Source organism: Acipenser ruthenus, chromosome 8 (genome assembly GCF_902713425.1).
Source record: "Acipenser ruthenus chromosome 8, fAciRut3.2 maternal haplotype, whole genome shotgun sequence".
In the NCBI taxonomy this organism is placed as follows: domain Eukaryota; kingdom Metazoa; phylum Chordata; class Actinopteri; order Acipenseriformes; family Acipenseridae; genus Acipenser; species Acipenser ruthenus.
In genome coordinates, this window is record NC_081196.1 from 23,739,477 (window position 1) to 23,757,864 (window position 18,388).

The window sequence follows — 18,388 nt, forward strand, 5'->3', positions numbered from 1 at the left end:
TTTTTTTTTTTTTTGGTTCCTGGGTAGTAAGTGTTATTTCCTAATTGCTTATGCCTCAAAAGTATAGAAAATGGCTATTATTCCCCACAAACTTTGCTTTTGTGACCAGGACAGCGATATTTTGAAATTTGCCTATTTTCCAGAACATTCCAGATAGATTCAGTGCTGAGTAAACTTGGAGTAACTTCTAGAACTTTCTAGAACTTTCCAGTAATATAAATAGTAGTGTAAATACAGGGGCCTTAAGCCCACCAGTTCAGTTTAGTTCCAGCTGCCTAAGTGGATACATATCTGCATTTTTCTGAGGTCTTGGTCTCACCAAGTCCAATGCCGAGCTTTTGACATCTAGGCTCAAGCAGTGGAACTTGTTGGATGAAAGTGTGCAAGTCGCAGATCAGAGGAAGCGTCATCAACCTTTTTCCAGCTTCTTCACCCGTCAAGATGGGCTCTGCTTCTGCCACAATGTGACCAGTCTGTTCGAGGCAATCGGAATTGCCTGTAACCAGAATGAGTGGCGCCTCTTCATTGACAGCTCATCCAGGAGCCTCAAAACCATGCTGCTCCATAATGGTAACAAGTACCTGTCTCTTCCCCTGGCTCACTCGGTGCACCTCAAAGAGGATTACAACAGCATCAAGACCTTGCTGGACGCCTTGAAGTATGATGAGTATGGCTGGGAGGTCATAGGAGACTTCAAAATGGTGGCATTCCTGGTGGGTCTCCAAGGCGGTTTTACCAAGTTTCCCTGCTATCTTTGCCTTTGGGACAGCAGGGACACCAAGGCGCACTACCACAGGCGGGACTGGCCACAGCAGACCGAGTTCTCTGTGGGGAGGAACAACGTCAAGTGGGAGCCACTGGTGGACCCCTGGAAGGTGCTGATGCCACCACTGCACATCAAATTGGGCCTTATGAAACAATTTGTCAGAGCTCTAGATAAGGAGTCGGCAGCCTTCAAGTACCTTCAAGACTTCTTCCCTAAGCTGTCTGAGGCAAAGGTCAAAGCCAGTGTCTTCGTCGGACCACAGATAAAGAAGGGAAACGACGTGGCAGCCACAGATTGGAGAGGCGGTTGCACTAATTTACCAAGGGATCGTGTGACGGCATAAAAGGGGACGGACAATCGAAATCTGTTCCTTCGCTTTTGGTTTGTGTAAATAAACTGAGAAGGACTGTGAGAGACCCCGTTCCTAATCATAAAAGTACCGTGAGTGTTTTGTTTGTTTTGTCTTGTAATTGTCTTGTCTTGCACATTACCAGACAGCTAACACAGTTCCGGAACTGTCGCCTAGAGCCAGCACTAAGCTGGAACGGCACTTCAACAACAGTCACTAAATAACCTGTATCACCTACTGCACGCACCCAGGACTGGTGACCGTGTATGTATTATTGTGGGTCATATATTGTGTTTATTAGTTGGGACTGCAATCCCTTTATTGTTTACCCTGTGTAGTACACACTGTTGTGTATTGCTGGGGGATTATTGTTTAGGTCACCAGACCTGGAATAAAAATAGCCATTCACCTGGAGAGGGAAATTGTCCTCACATCTCCCAGCAGGTGTCCCCATCAGTTCCAGAGTACCTTCTACTGGCTACTGAAGGAAAGTACAGTAAAATAAAAAGGGTCCAGCATTGTGAAATGAAAGAAAATCAATTTTCCCACACTGGCGTGACCTTGATTCCGCAGCCAGGAGCTGGTACGGTACATTCCTGTGGCAGGAAGCTGTCAAGGAAGCATTGTTAAGAAAGTCTCTCCGATGTTAAGTTCCCAGCCATGCTGAAACAAGAGCTTCAGGAAGTTCCAGCGATGGGGAGCATCCTGTTTTCCAAAGCATTTAACTATACATTGGAAGGAGAGGGTCCCACTGATTGTGGCAGAGTAAATACAACAAGCACACATTCATCAGATTCCAATACAGTATACCTGCAGACAACAGAGTCTGTTCCTGCAGTAACAATATTATGGTGTGTGGACAGTTTAACTGGTTAGAGCACTTGGCAGCCGTATTGAAAGTTTAAGTAGCTCAGTAGTTAAATTCCTCCTCTGTATTGTAACAGGTTTTGAGTTGCTTTGTAGGTAGAAGTTTAGGTAAAAGTAGTCTCATATAATCAGTGTTTTCTACAACAGGTACAATTCTCCATTGTTACTTATAATTATTATTAGATCATTATTTACCATGCTTTGAGAGGTGAAGTGGTTTGACAAATGACCATAGGGGTATGCAGCAGTAATATCTGTCCCCTGTGAATTTGTATAGATTTTCAATTTTTTAACTCAAAGTTGCCACTGTTGTAGAGAGGGCAGAAATTACAGTTGTACACCCCTATTGGTCATTTCTAAAAAAAAAACACCTTAATGCAGTTTAATTGCAGTAGAGGTACTGGAATAGTTAGTAGGCATGGTAAACAATGATCTAAATAATGAACTGTATCCCTAAAATTATTCCGGAGAGACCAAGAATGGCAAGTGCAAAGTAAACACATACTGAGTTTTCTTTTTTCTTTCTTTTTTTATTAAATCTGCATACTTCTTTCCCTTTTTAATATATTTTGTATGACAGAGAGGGCAAGAGTATGGCTATATTCAGGGAACCTTGGAGGGCAATTACTGTCCGACAGGAAACAGGAAGTGAGCAAAAGAAGAGATGGAGCTGATACTAATGATCAGGTCTTGGCCTGAGGTGACACCTGCTTCAGTGAATACATTCTGACCATTATTGTATCATGCTCTATACTCTATTCGTTTTTTCCCCTCAAATATACTGTACTATTTTTTTTTTACCATACTTCTCTATACTTCCCTACTTCACAAATACTTTACTTGTATCTCTGTATTTTATTGATGTCTACAAAACATTCAATCGTAAGATATGTAGCAGTACAAAACATGACACAAACTCCTTGGGCCCAATTAAAAAACAAATCCAGACAAGAACCACTTATTTAAATTCATTATTCATGATAGTATGTATGTTGTGATAAACCATAAAACCTTGGTGACAAGAATGAAAAAAAAATTAAGAAGTTTCTTAGGAAAATGTGAAGATCAGGATCTTCTTTCCTTTGAGCCTTGTTCTCTTAATTAAGAACTGTCCACTAGGTGGCGCTGGTGGGGCTTCTACCTCCGGAGGGAGGAGTGATCATTTACAAACAGAGAAATGGTTCATTAGGGTCCATTGATGTTAAATGTAGCAATTACTTCTTGAGGAGGAGGAAATGGTCCTCAACACCTGTACTGTAATTACATTTGAATTCCCACTAACTAATGTAGTGGTGCAATCACTAATAATAATCCAATTGTACAAAGATGAAATTGAGAGATGCTGCTGACATCACATTATGAGTACCAAGGGCATTTTAATGTACATATTTTTTCATGGACCAGCTTAACCAACTTTTCAACCATCACCAAGTCTCATGTAAACCAGCAAACCACCAGCTTTACCAACATACGGCTTCATCTGGCCTTTTGGTTGATACACACCCTCGATGAAGCTTGATCTTAAACATTTAAAAAATCTAAATTGTACAATATAGATACAACTGCAGTTTTCCTTTGTTTATTCATGATTCACATACAGTAGAGCTTGGTGGCACCAAAGTCTACAGTAACCCCAACAGCATCTCCAAGCTTCTCCATGCTTCTGAACGGTTAACTGGCCTTATCCCGCCTCCGCGTGTTGAATACATTATCCAAATCCAAACAAGAGCAGGGCATTGGCCGGGGTCGTATTTCACTCGCTGAGGTTCAATCTCTCAGCTCTCGGGCAGACCAAACAGTGGAAACCGTGTCTAATACCGTGGAGCATAAGGACACAATACCCCGCAGCACTGTAACCAAGGAGAGTGAAAAAGCGAGAGGCACCGTTATACGGCATTGGATAAGGAGTCAGAACGAGACATTTAACTGAAAACCCACGTCCACCAGACGACAGGAATTAACAAAAAACTGCATTCTGCAGAAAATAAAAGAAAACCTGCGAATTATTTTAAATATTTCCCCTTCTGTTTATTTTTTCTGGGTACCGGTAATGGGTGGATGTGTATAGGATGTAACCTCGTTCTTGTCATTTCCACTGCATTTTGTGATTCTTCTACGACAAGGGAATTGTAAAGGAGAGCTGCATACAAATAGGATTTGGGGGTAACCGAATAACAGACTCATACACACGGAAACAAAAAGAGGCAAAAAGCAAAGGAGAAAAGAGAGCAGATGCATGTAAGTGAACAGTCAGATCATTTTCTGTAGATTGTTAAAATAATACATTATTATTTATGTTTTAAAGGATATGATAATTGTCAAGTGCAGAAATGTCGTTTTACCTCTACGGCTAATGAATGTGTGTGTGGAGGGCGGCTCCTTAAGATTTTCAGTTATGCACACGCTATTCCCCATGTATCAGGTATCCTTATAAGAAACCCTGCATTGTGTGCGTGTGTGCAAGTGTTTCAAACTAATATCTATCGCACTCAAAATACGTTAGTGGAAATTGTTTATAATTACAGAGTGAGTCTAGAGCTAGAAGATCTACTGGCACCAGCCTTTTGGCGTTCCTTATTAATACCAGTACAAATTCTACAGCCAGGCAGTATAAACCCCAAAGACTGCCGCCAGTTGTGCGTCAAATTTACTAATTATTGGTTCATGATGCCTGGCTACAAAAATACAAATGTAGCCTCAATAATAATAATAATAATAATAATAATAATAATAATAATAATAATAATAATAAATGTCTGGTTGAAGATCCACATGTGATTAGATGATAATCGAAGTCAATTTTCGGTGTTCAATAAATAGCTATTAAAAAATTGTATTTTTCAATAAAACACAATTGTGTTTCTGTTCATTTTGTTGGCATGTAAAAGGCATTACAGCTTCTGCACTTTTTTTCCCCCAGATTTGGGAGGCCTGGTTTGAGTATAGCAAGGAAGGTTTTCCCGTTCAGGTTAAACGTATATTTATTTAAAGTACCTGTTTAATGGTAACGTTATTCATACGATATTTAGTTTAATATACAAAGGTAATCTGATTTAAAATGGCTGCAGCTTTGTAAGGCATTGAAGTCACTTATTTACTCTGAGTAAAAAAAATAAAATAAAAAAAGTACTGCACTATAGATTACAGATTATATTATCTTTTTTTGTCCCTGTTTAACAAAAGTTTGTTTTCATCAGTTATCAACACATCTTGATGATTTCTTCTCATTTATTTCGGCGGGGCACCTACTGTATACATCATGAAAGTGAACACTAGCATGCTTCAACAATGGAACACTACATATGCCGGTAAACATAAATTCAGACAGCATTGACTGCAGTTGTTGGCACTGTGTTCATGTTTAAATTATAAATGGATCGTTTAATTGTTTTTGTTCAATTATGGTTGGTGTTTTATGTCTATAGAATAATAAGGAAATTATCAATAAAAATGTTTTTTTTTTTTTTTTTCTGTTTAAGCAAGCGGTGTAAATGCACCAGTAGTTGTATGTACGTGTTTGAGTGTTGGAAGGTAAGTTTAGGGGGATGGGGGTGGAGGCAGATTCGGTTTCTGCTGGTGCTGTGAGGCATGCATTGGTTGAAAATCGACTCTAGTTTTAATACGAACCATCTGGTGAAATTCTTGCTGAATTAAGGTGTTTCCACGGACTGAATGGGTTTATAAAAAAGAAAGCCCTTTTTAGAGTAGTGGAAGGCAGGGGTATTTTATCTGAATAGAAAAATGCTAAGAAAGTAATTTTTTTGTAAAATATTGAAGATTATACCTTATTTAGATAACAGAGACAGTTTTGTTGCGTATGGTGCACGGTTTGCTTTTCTGCGTGGACGTCTTGGGCATAAATCTGCACTTTCGGCAGAACGGAAATGGGACAGCGAAAGTTTTCATAAAAGTAAATAGCAGTTTCACAAATAACATAAACCGTTTATAAATTCTATATTTACTTTCGTGTAGAAAAAGGGTGGCTTTTATTAGTTAAAACTGAGCTCTATGAGATAATGTGGATCAGATACCTCTGTCAGTCCGAGCTCTTTTTGCAGCTCGTACAGGTAGTGAACAAAAAAACGGAAACACCAATGTAAAGTCACTCAATAGGGCGTTGGGCCACTATGGAATCCCGCTCTGTGGAGTTCTCGGCGGACCGTTTTTGATGAAACTGACTGCTTGCGACCCAGGTTGAAATTTGCAATCAATTGTGTAGTTGCTCGCCTGTTTTGCCCTGCACTTCGAATTAATGCACAGATATCACGATCCTGGAGTATGCGCTTCCGCCCACTGTTGCCATTTGCTGATGATGTCTTTCCCTCGGAGTTCAATGCCTTAGACACCGTTGCTTGTGAAACATCAGCAAGTTGAGCTGTCTTGGTCACTGAAGCTCCTGCCAAATGCACCCCAACAATCACCCCGCTTTCAAAGTCACTGAGGTCTCCTCTTTCAGCCTTGCTAGCCATAATTATAGGCAACCAGGCCTGTCCAGCATTTTCATACATGACCCTAAGCATGCTGGGATGTTATTTGCTTAATTAACACATGAGCCACACCTGTGTGGAAGCCCTTGCTTGCAATATACTTGGTGTCCCTCATTTACCCAGGTGTTTCCATTTTTTGTTCACTACCTGTAGCTCTCAATGGAAATTTCCACTATGACACGATGTGTACATCCTCTCATTTTCAAGGCGGGCTTTCAAATTATTTATTTATTTCTTAGCAGACGCCCTTATCCAGGGCGACTTACAATCGTAAGCAAATACATTTCAAGTGTTACAATACAAGTAATACAATAAGAGCAAGAAATACAATAACTTTTGTTCAAGCAAAGTACAAGTGTGACAAACCACAATTCAATAATACAGCAGATAATAGTGATAGTTACATCAGGATATGATTAAATACAAAGTACTACAGGTTAAACACTTGGCAGATTACAGTATTCTGAAGTACAGGATTAAATGCAGTAAAATAGGGGGCAGATAAGAGCAAAATAAAGCACAAATGATAGCCTTCTTTGAGGCGTATGCTGAGGAGAAGTGCCGGTAATTTGTGAACGTTTTCAGTCCGTCCGCTAGTTACGTGAGATAGTCCAGTTACGTGAGGAGAGGAATTGCCAAATAATTCTCGGTAATATATATTCTACATTCTAATTTTGTTTTAACAATTTACATTTTCATAATCGCAAGTGTTTGAGCTATGTAATAAGAAATTGAGTTTTTACTAGATTGTTTATTTATTGACCTGAGGACGGGCACTTGGTAATGAATCATTACGTGAAACTCAATTACGTGAAACTAGGTTTTTAGATCTTTCTTTTTAATAATAATAATTTGTGTGGTATTTGTGAAAAATAAATTCAAAGTGTGATATTTGTGTTTGTTACTATGAATGAAATGTAATTAAACTAAATACATGAACTGAGAACTACACAAACACAGCTACAAGTGTGTCTTTTTTAGTCTAAAATAAGTTGTTATACTTAGGGGCTTGTTTGATACCCAATGTTCTCAATATTAATATACATTGCTGTTGAGCCACTCAACTAAGGTATTTTTGCTGGAGAGGTGGTAATATGTGCGCTCCGAGCCTGCCTCATTGACTCTGACACTGACAGTCAGAGTGAGACAGTGACAGTCACTGACAAATCGGACAGTCAGAAGGTGCCGCCTTCTTTTTCTGTGCCACGCCTAGTGCAATGATCAGATTATGAGGGCAGGTCCTCCTAACCAACCCCTAAACCAAACAATTGAGTATTTTTCTTTTCCAAATACGATATTAAACTCAAAACAGTACAGTGTAATACGAGAATGCAAGCCGACTTTAAAAGAAAAAAAAAACATTGCTGCTTCGGTGCATAAACTTGTTTCTATATTTATATTAAAATGTTTAAATTACAGCATGACTGATCATTACATGTTTTGATTTTGTGTGTTTGGATCTATAAACCTGTTTGCCCACCCTAATGTTGCAAATCAGTATTCAATTTCATCTTTTTAAAGTAGGATAATCCTGTTAATCCAAATATTTATTACAATAATTCTCTTTTTGGAGAAGCTCATAGTTATACAAGCAGCCAAAACATTCAGTAACTACAAACCAGTTTCATCCTGATAGAGGCTCACCAGCGCAGTGTAAACTTGTGTCTTCATTTCAACTGACAGCTCCAGTTATTGCTAAGTACAGGGATACCCAAAAATGTTATTTGGGTATTTGCAGTCTTATTGCATATCCAGTTAACATTTTTGGGGTATCCCTGTCCTTAACAATGACTGGAGCTGCCAGTTGAAATGAAGGGAAAAATCACTACACTGTTTTGACTGCTTGTTTATCTTATTATTAAGTTATTATTAAGTTATTTAGCAGTTATTTGTTTATCTCCAAAAATAAGTGTGTCACAATGTTATTAAATGGGTTATTGATTTTGTACTTCATGCCTTTAAGGTCAACTGAACAGTATATCTAACAAAAAAACACTATTTTCATATTAGTATGTATTCAAGACTTATTGTCTGTCATTTATTATATATTAAAAAATTGTATGTTGTTTCAGCCGATCTGATTGAAATCAGTCGATTAAATGGAATGTTATCAATCAAAATTATTCCATATTAATGGGCCATTAGGTAACTACTAGCCTACTAACCCCTAAATCTACCCCCTACCCCTAAACCTAATGTCTACAACTAACCTAATCTATACCACTAAACCTAATCTCAACCCCTAAAACGTACTATTAAAGTAATTTTTACTATTATTTCAACACCGCTTTTTAGCTCCCTCTAGTGGCTACTACGTCCAACGTCCATTAAAGAGCTTCATCCCAACCTACTGTACCTCTTGGGAGGCTACTAGGTACCTACTGGCCCATTCCTATGGGATGATTTTCCTTGATAACGTCCCTTTCAATCAACTGATTCCAATCAGATCGGGTGGTTGTTTATTGATTTGTTGCAAGACTTACTGGAAAGAATTTATATTTTGAAATTAAACAGTTGTTTCAATAATTACAGGCTCCGTGTCCGTCCTGTTACGTGAACAATAAAATGGCATCATTACTTTCACTTTTTAAATTTATTTTTTAATCTCTATAATATCAATGTTGTATTAACTGGAAATCACATATTTATTTGCCTGCAAGTAGTCAAGTAAGTTTCAAGTGTAGGACGTAGACTAAATTGAAGGATTCAAGTTTTGATCAACAGTGAACTTACTGCAAATTCATGCCAGACAAGGACTAATTTATGTGGTAAATCAGACAATTAATAATTAGCTGTATTTGATATCCATGTTCTAGCATCTTGTAACACAATTATCACTTTTAAACAAAATTAGATGAGAAATAAAAAGTGTAGTACACATGTATATGAATGCATTTGAACCTGTCCGTCCTGTTACGCAAGTATGAGGTTGTGTTATAAAAGAACCAGTATGTAGGAAGGCTGCTTTAAAGTTATCTTTTTAGTTACAGTTTGAAACAGTGCATGTCAGAGTAAAAGAAAAACACAGTTTCAAATGATTAACACTACCTTGGTACAATGTCCCCACAAAGGGGCTCTAGAGCAAATACAGAGCCATATATACCAAGGAGTGTCGGTGTGGTTGTCACATCCAGAAAGTGTAATTTCCCCTGGCTCTGAAGGCATTTTTAGCTCGCAACTTAAGGCTTTGTTGAGATCCTCTCCGATGTTACAGGCAGACAGCATTTTCAGTACTGTAGCTGGTTGTTTCATAGCCAGCAATATCAAAATACCATTACTAGGATGTTAAGTGTAGAGCCAGCCAATTCAATAGAGAGGACCCAGAACTAAGGGACCTGTGAGACAGCAAATTCAATATACTGTACAGCAGAGAGTGCATTGTACTGGGAATGATCAACTTTGCCAGGATTTTCCATAGAGAGCTCAGTTCTAGGAAACTTAATGCCAACACAGTCAAAAAATACAGAGAACTCAGTACTGACATATTGCTGAAATAATACATACAGTACATTGAGGCAGTGAGAACTTGGGGACTGGGAGGAAGTGAGGCAGAATGGATTCAACTAAGGGGCTCAGAGGCACTATGTCTTACTGTCCACCACGATATGATATTCTCAGTCTTCTACTTGGAAGCCCCAAAGAAGTAATTCATCTACTCCCATGGTCATCCATCATGTCCCATTAAATATTTATCTTTCCAACATTGTCTTTTATCTGGAGTGCAACATTCTTTGGCCATCCCTATATTACAGGCCTTGTCCAACTGTTTGAAAGTTGTTCTGTGGTACAGCTGCCCGGAGTGCAGATTGACTCTTGATTTTCTCCATGTTTGAGCAATGGTATTAATGGAATTAATTTGAGCAAATATCTGGTCCACTTCACATTTCCATCAAGTAAGAAAATATCCCCATCATATTTTAGAAACACAATGCTTTTCTAGGAGAACATACAACCTCAGATTTAAGTGTTGATCCTAATTAATGGTCTTTTTGTGTTTTAATGTTTTAAGCAAACCTGATGGGCTTCCCTCTCAATGAAGTAATCTCAAATCTCAAATCAAATCATTTTTTGTAAAAAAATAAATAAATAAATAAAGTTTTGTGTTTGAATATTTGTTCCGATCACCAAATGCACTCTGTAGAGTTTAAGGAACATTTAAATGAACACACCCTTTAACTAATGCAAATGGTGGCAATGAGGCTTTAAACCATCAACAAACAAACAACATTGCTGATAGATGCAAATTTTGTCAATGTGTAAACAACTGGGTGAATAATAAGTTTGAGCTAAGCCATGATCTCTTGGCAGAAACAAACATGATTCCTACCCTGTAATTTAAAATTTGTATTATAAAATAGGATCTGCGCTGTGCCACCTAAAGTAGGGTTAAGTAAAGGGACAGAAGAGCTGGTAATAAAAAGGCATTGGGAGCGCTGCAAGAAAAGAACGAGAAAGCAAGAACCTAAAGCAGGGCTGCTACGATTAAATCGAAAAACGATTTTTCAATTGACTCCATTCTTCATTATATACATCGATATAAATACTGGATAATCAATTACATAATTACATTTTTGTAGCGTGCATAGTTAACATTATTGAAGTTTATCAACGAAACCACGCCGAACGCCCTGCCTTGCTATTTACAGTATTTCTCTAAGACAAGCAGTGGGCGTGCTCTTCTTCTCCTGCTCATGTTAACCAGCATCTGATTTGTTTGTCCCATCCTACCAGCAAATCAGTTTTGAAAATGCTTTGTAAGTACGACCCTCTGTGTATTCGATGTAAACAAAAAGCATGCCGCCTTGGATCCAGAGCAGGACAACAGGCTTGTATAACATGTAAATGTATTGTGCACATTAAAGAAAACTGACTCTATATAGTTTGCAGTTGTGGGAGGTGGGTTTGTGGGCGGTACAATCGTCAATATTTATTCAAACAATTATATTTTGTGTGTCCAATTAATTGATTGCTACTTGGATACTTAACTGACAGTTAAGAGAAAGTGAGAGGAAGGGAGGAAAGAATTTTATGCTAGAACCATTTTTATTTGTCACAGGATTGAAAGACATTTGTGAAGTTTACATAGAAAACTGTAAAATAAATAAAAACATACCATGAAAATTGATAATCTCAAATCTTTGGACTACCTGCTATGCCTTTGGTAGGCAAGTCTGGGAATGTATTGAGCATTATTCTTCTCTATAACAATAATAATAAAAAATAATGTTCCTAGAAAAAACCTGGCAAGAGATTTTTCTTGTGTATCTTGAATTATTTCCAATTAGTTTGTCTTGTATTTCTAGGATTGACTTCAGTAATGTCAAAATATAAAACTACCCCCAGGGACATGCTTGAAAATGTGATGTAATAACCCAGTGTTATCCTAGTCATACATAATGTGTATGCCTCAACCCTCAACCTTTAGGAGCAAGCAACAGTTATTATTGCATAGTCCCATAACATAGAATACTAAAAGTATCAAATTAAAATGGGGTACAACCTGATGGGAATGGATTCCAGCTGCAGTGAAAAACACAGATATTAACCAAGTAGCATACAGAAAATGCAATCTATTTTTGACATATAAATACACAAAATCTTGAATCCACCAGTCAGGAATATCCATTCCAGGGCACTACCACACGATAGATGACTGCGAATCATTCAGATACAATGCCTACTGTAGATAAACTGAAGGAAAGCAAAACATTTAACATGAAATTGGACGATAATTAGACAAGACATCAGGATCCAATGCTCAGGTAAACAATAGGTGCACAACAGTTCATCTCCAACAATAATAATAATATATATAGCTGCAAGCAGCAATGACCGGGGGCCAAGTGCCAGACCATGTGACCGATGACCGTATTTCCCCTGTGGCATAGCACCCCATTGGCCTCTACTAGTCTTTGAACTTTGAAGACTGTACTGTATTCTACCATAGAGTAATATAACAATATATACTGAAATTTGATTTGCTCCTGGCCTCCATGTTTTTTGATGCAGCAACTTCACTTTTAACATACTTCATAGGTCAAAAGTCAATGTTAAGGTAATTTTTGGATAGAGCCCATATGGTTTCCTATATGTTTTATAGTCACCATGGCCCTATCTGCCTCTCTAAGCAGTTATAAGCCCGTTTTGCATTTGAACAAGGAGAAGTCAAAGGTCAGAGGCAAGGTCATTTTTGGATAGAGTGGTTATGGATTATGTGGTTATAGGATATGGTTTCCTATATGTGTTCCATAGTAACCGTGACCCTTTCTGCACTATCTAAGAATTATAAGACAGTTTTGCATTTGACCTCAAGGAGAGGTAAAAGTTATGGACTTTTTGGATAAATATATGGGTTACTATTTGTGTTGCATTGTAAACATGTACACTCTGTAAGGACTCATAAGATAGTTTTACATTTGACCTTAAGCAGAGGTCAAAGGCCACAGGCAAGGTCATTTTTGGATAGATTATACATGTGTTCCTATCTGTTTTCCATAGTAACCATGATTGTATCTGCACTCTAAGGAGTTATAAGCTTATTTTAGATTTGACCTTGAGCAGAGGTCAAAGGTCATGATCAAGGCATTTTTTTTAATAGAGCATATATGGGTTCCTATATGTGTTCCATAGTAACTATGACCCTATCTACACTCTCTGAGGACTTATAAGCTAGTTTTACATTTGACCTTAAGCAGAGGTCAAAGGTCATTTTTGAATAGAGCATATAGGGGTTCCACAGTAACCATGACCCTTAGCAATTATTGTTTATGTTGATTATAGAAAACGTCTGTTCATATATATATATATATATATATATATATATATATATATATATATATATATATATATATATATATGTTGAACCAAACAAACTCATCATTTTTTTCGCATGTTGTCTCAATTGGAGGAAACAGGTCTTGTCCAGACACTTGTAAAATTCTGTCAAAGGCAGCTCTTGATGGCGGCTGCGAAAGTTCTCAGGTGTTTGATCAATATTCACTGTGAAGGGGCAACAGAAAATCTGAATGTCCTGTGTGACAGAAAGACCATGATTCTTGGTGGTAAATCTCCCTCCCGACCTGTGAGGGCGCTAAGTAACAGGAACCGAGTACCCTGGACTACTTGGCCTGACACTTCGTTCCGAGGGTTAAAAGGAAGTCGGTCATTTAGAAAAGGGGTGGAACTTCGGTGCACTAACTCATTGACCCGGAAGGGAAACGATCTGGCAGCCGCGGATTGGAGGAGCGGCTGCAATCGTTTACCAAGGGGTCATGAGTGACGGTATAAATAGGGGTCGAAGCGACGTTATCTGGTCCTTCGTTTTGGTTAATGCAAAGTGACCCGGAAGGACCTGTGTTTTTGTGAATCAGTATTGTGAGTGTTTGTTTTGTTTTGTCTATTTGTTGCTTGTAATCACTAGTCAGCTAACATGTTCCGGAGCTGTCACCAGAGGCCAGCACAAACCCAGAACAGCACTTCACTCGTATCACAATAAACTGTATTTGTATCAGAATCAGTAATTCACACACTAAATGGACTTGTGTATGTGTTTTGTGTTTAATGTGGGGATACAAGAACGGCACTATTATTTCAGGACAAACCAGGGGATTATAACGTAAGTAATACATGCTGCTGTATTACCAGCATTATTATTTACTGTTTGTTTTGCCGTCAGGCACTGGACATAAAATAAATAAAAACAAACCTTTGCACCTGGATTAAAAAAAAGTCTGTTTTTTGATCACCTGCACCTGCACACTATTAACCACTTTGCCACACCTGTCAATCACTAAAAAGTCTTTAAAGAGCTTGTTGAACTCTGCAATTAAGGCTGATATAATCAACACGTGTTTCCCCAGGTATACTTTCATTGGGAAAACTGTCAATGACAGCTGTCAATGACTGTCAAGTGCACAACATTGTGATCTTTGGCGTGCTTCTCTAACAGGCGGAGTGCTTTGACAGTTGAGTGCATTAGGAAATGATGGCGTTTTTCCCTTGGAGGCTGGTATTGATTGCATTAAGTTGCGCAGTGATATCAACTAAAAAGCCAAGGTCCACTAACCATGCAGGATCTGTGAGGTCATTAGAGGCTCTTCATTTTCGGACCCCCTTGTTGTTCCACAAAGGCTCTGGAGATCAAGGAGCTCTTCGGTGACACTGAAATTGTCATCAACACCCCCCCCCCCCGTAAAAAATATAAGAAGCTGAGCTCCGTGAAGTTGGCCCCCCTACAAACAGCACAAACGATTAGTCATATATCATTCGTTTGTGCTACGTTTGTGCCGTTGAAACAAACGTTTGTGCTGCTATAGTTTTTAAGATATTAACGATTCTTTTTTTAGGGCAGTGACGTCACTCAGCCCCCCTATAAAGTCGGAATTGAACCAAACTTGTCTCATTCGTTTGTTTTTCATTTGTGCCGGTTTGTGCAGTTGAAACGAATGCTTTTGCTATTAGTCTTTTTGAGATATTAACAATATTATTTTAGGGCAATAACGTCACTCAGCCCCCCTACAATGTCGGAACTGAACCAAACTACGTTTGTGCAGTTGAAGCTAACGTTAGTGCAGCTATGGTTTTTAAGATATTAACGATTATTTTGTTGGGGAGTTATGTTGTCATTTTTATTTTTAAATGAGTAATCAACAACACATGAGAAATACATATGCATGTATGTGTTTGTTTGTACAGATGTTGGTATACCACCGCAAAATAGAATAGGCTACTTGATGCATTTCATAATACAGAATTATCTCAAAATGCAACAAAGCAAGCTTTGGTGTGCCAAAATGTATTCTAAAATGAATCGCTAATTTGGAAACACGTCAGAATGTGATAAGTATTTCACTACCGCATCCCATCTAGCCTCTCTCGTTTTACCTGCCTTTAGTTTGCAGTTGTGTTAAAAAGTCAAACCAACTATTGCTTTTGCTCTGCTGCTGCTAATAATTTCATGGACAAATAATTGAAAGAACAGCACTGTGATGATTTATTTAGTTGCAGGAAACCATGCAACTGTACGAGCATAAAGTTTATAAAAAATGAAGTCATTGGTAATGGCTGCGATTACAACAGAAAAAAAGAGTCAAACCTCTGTCTCGTTGCCAAACGTTTATTTATTTATTTATTTTTAAATGGAATTGATATCGTCATCATCGAGGAAAATATGTTATTATTATTATTATTATTATTATTATTATTATTATTATTATTATTATTGAAAACATAAGTATTTGAATAAAAACGTTTGGCACATAACTCTCAGTCACAGGCAATTGTTTATTTTTGCCAATCTAAATACTCTTATCTTTATATTTTCAGTTTTGATCCATTTCCTTTGCATTTTATAAACATGTCCCTTTTCAATAAATACGATGTATTTTCTGCTATATGCATACATTCAATTAAACCTTGAAAGGGCCGAAAACATTCCTTTTTTATTACGCACTGTTGAATAATATTTTCAATTGGCATTTCATTTTCAATGTGACATGGTTCCATTAATCGGCTGCCTTTATACTATTATAGATGCAATAAATAAGGAATTCTTATTTAACGGGCAGACCTTTGAGTAAAGCGTTTAAACACCTGTGCAAACATCGAGGCAGTCGAGGCAATCGACTGCACATATTGAAAGTGAATGAACTGTCACATTTGATCATTTAATAAAATATATGTTACATTTTATCATTTAATAAAAAGGGCTTCTGTTTTAATATTTTGTCTAGTGTCTTCTTGAGGTAACAATAGTGAAAAACTGTGAGTGAAAGTAATGTTTTATTATAGTCTGTAGGTGTTCAACAGTTACAAAAGTAACTGAAAAATAGTACATTTTCTTACAGAATAAAACATACATTGTAAAACTGAGTTTTCAGCTTCATGTCCTTGAGCTACGTGGTTGTGCTGCTGCTTGATTCTTGCAGTAATTCAGATGAAAAGTGCCAAGTATTAAACAACACTTTATACACAATACAATGACAGAACCAGCACCTTCTGTAGTAGGACCAGCATTACAAAGGTTTGAAGGCATACTAAAAAAGTACTACAGTACCAGAGAAGTACTACACGACAAGTACCACAAAAGTACTTTAGTTTTCTATAGAATCTGTCAAAAATCATTTGAAATCTTACTTTTGAGCAACTACCCATTTTTGCTCGTGCCTTTAATCAGTTTAACAAAGATAAGAAAATATCGGGGACATTGTTTACCATTATTGTATCTTGTAATACCAAAGGTAAACTTACTGTCTTTAATTGTCTTTAAAATAGTTTCCACTTGGCTTCAGTGTTATTTAAAAGCATTTAGACATGCAACCCAGTCTCACGAGAGAAACATTAACAGGTTAACGTTTCTGCATTTCTGCTTTTTCGTGTGACAACGTCACAGCGCCTTTACAATAACAGAATCGTCCCACCTGTATATTTGCCTTTTTTTAATGACTTACCTCTATATATCAGCTCATTGAAAATATGTAAATCAATATGTGCTGAAAAACTTCTGAATATTTTTTTAAATTTCTAGACTTTTACTTGAACTGATTTGTTTAAAAAAAAAAAATCTAGCTACATAGTAAAAGCCCTAGACCCCATACTGTAATACTACTATTGTTATGCGTATATTGTTATACCTTTAAGAAGGGGGGTGTAAACAGCACTAGGGAAGTAATTGTACATATTGGGGTTTTTCACAGAATATCAGTGTTCATAATATACACGCACTTAAGGCAAGAGGACTGAATAATAAGTAGAACTTGAACATTTTGCGATGCACAAAAAAGCAAAAATATCGCAACACTGTCTATGCATCCTCAGTGTACACTTGTTTCAGATTCATTACACTGTGAAACAGTAAGTGAATAAGAGGACACACTTTTTCTATACTTTCCTAAAAATGGTGTTAGGATCTTGCTCTGACCGGAATAAAGCTATACTAGTGATGAAAGAAAGACTGGACTTTCTTCCGTTGCTATTCATATTTATTTTGTTAGTATTCACTTGTGTAAGCAGCGTCGCTTACCAAGTGACATATTCTTATCGAAGAAGTGTCAATACATATTGAAGGAAAGCAGCAGTAACGTTAATTTTGCAGCACTAAAGCAGCACAAACGAATGACCCATATTTGATTTAAACCCGTTATTATAGGGAGACTGTGACCTCACTCGCTCTAAAAGAATCGTGAATAAATATTGAAGGAAAACAGCACTAACATTCATTTTGCAGCAGTGATCAGCACAAACGAAGCACAGACGAATGAGACAAGTTTGGTTCAATTCCGACATTGTAGGGGGGCTGAGTGAAGTCACTGCCCTAAAATAATATTGTTAATATCTCGGAAACAATAATAGCAAAAACGTTCATTTCAACGGCACAAACCGGCACAAACGTAACACAAACGAATGCGACAAGTTTGGTTCAATTGCGTTAATGTAGGGGGGCTGAGTGACGTCACTGCCCTAAAAAAAGAATCGTTAATATCTTAAAAACTATAGCAGCACAAATGTTTGTTTCAACGGCACAAACCGGCACAAACGTAGCACAAACAAATGATATATGACTAATCGTTTGTGCTGTTTGTAGGGGGGGCAACTTCACGGAGCTAAGAAGCTGAGCTGTGTCAGTGGTGTCAGTGCTCATGTCACAACCAATTGAATGTTCAGTAGTTCGGGACAAACACCAATCACAAAATGTTTTAGTACAAATATTTATTGTAGAGAATGCGGAGTATGCGATTTTACAGAGAGGTATGCTGTATATACACATTCATTTGGCATCAAACCTAACTTGGTTTGAGGGTTCGCTGCCTGGCCGACTGGACGAGGCTGAGACCCCCATTTGATAAAACATAAAAACTATTATTAACAAACGTGGAGATGGGGAGGTGGTGGGTTACGATGAAATCAAAACGCAACTGAGAG

At 37.7% G+C, this 18,388-nt stretch overlaps 1 protein-coding gene across 1 annotated transcript in view; it reads left to right on the plus strand.

Moving 5' to 3' along the window:
* The first annotated feature begins 3,735 nt into the window (after window positions 1-3,735).
* LOC117407413 (protocadherin-16-like) overlaps window positions 3,736-18,388 on the plus strand; it is a 228,691-nt gene continuing 214,038 nt past the window's right edge. Inside the window, exon 1 of the mRNA XM_034012413.3 lies at window positions 3,736-4,220. The gene's annotated coding sequence lies outside the window, so the exon portion shown is untranslated. The remainder of the gene's footprint in view (window positions 4,221-18,388) is intronic.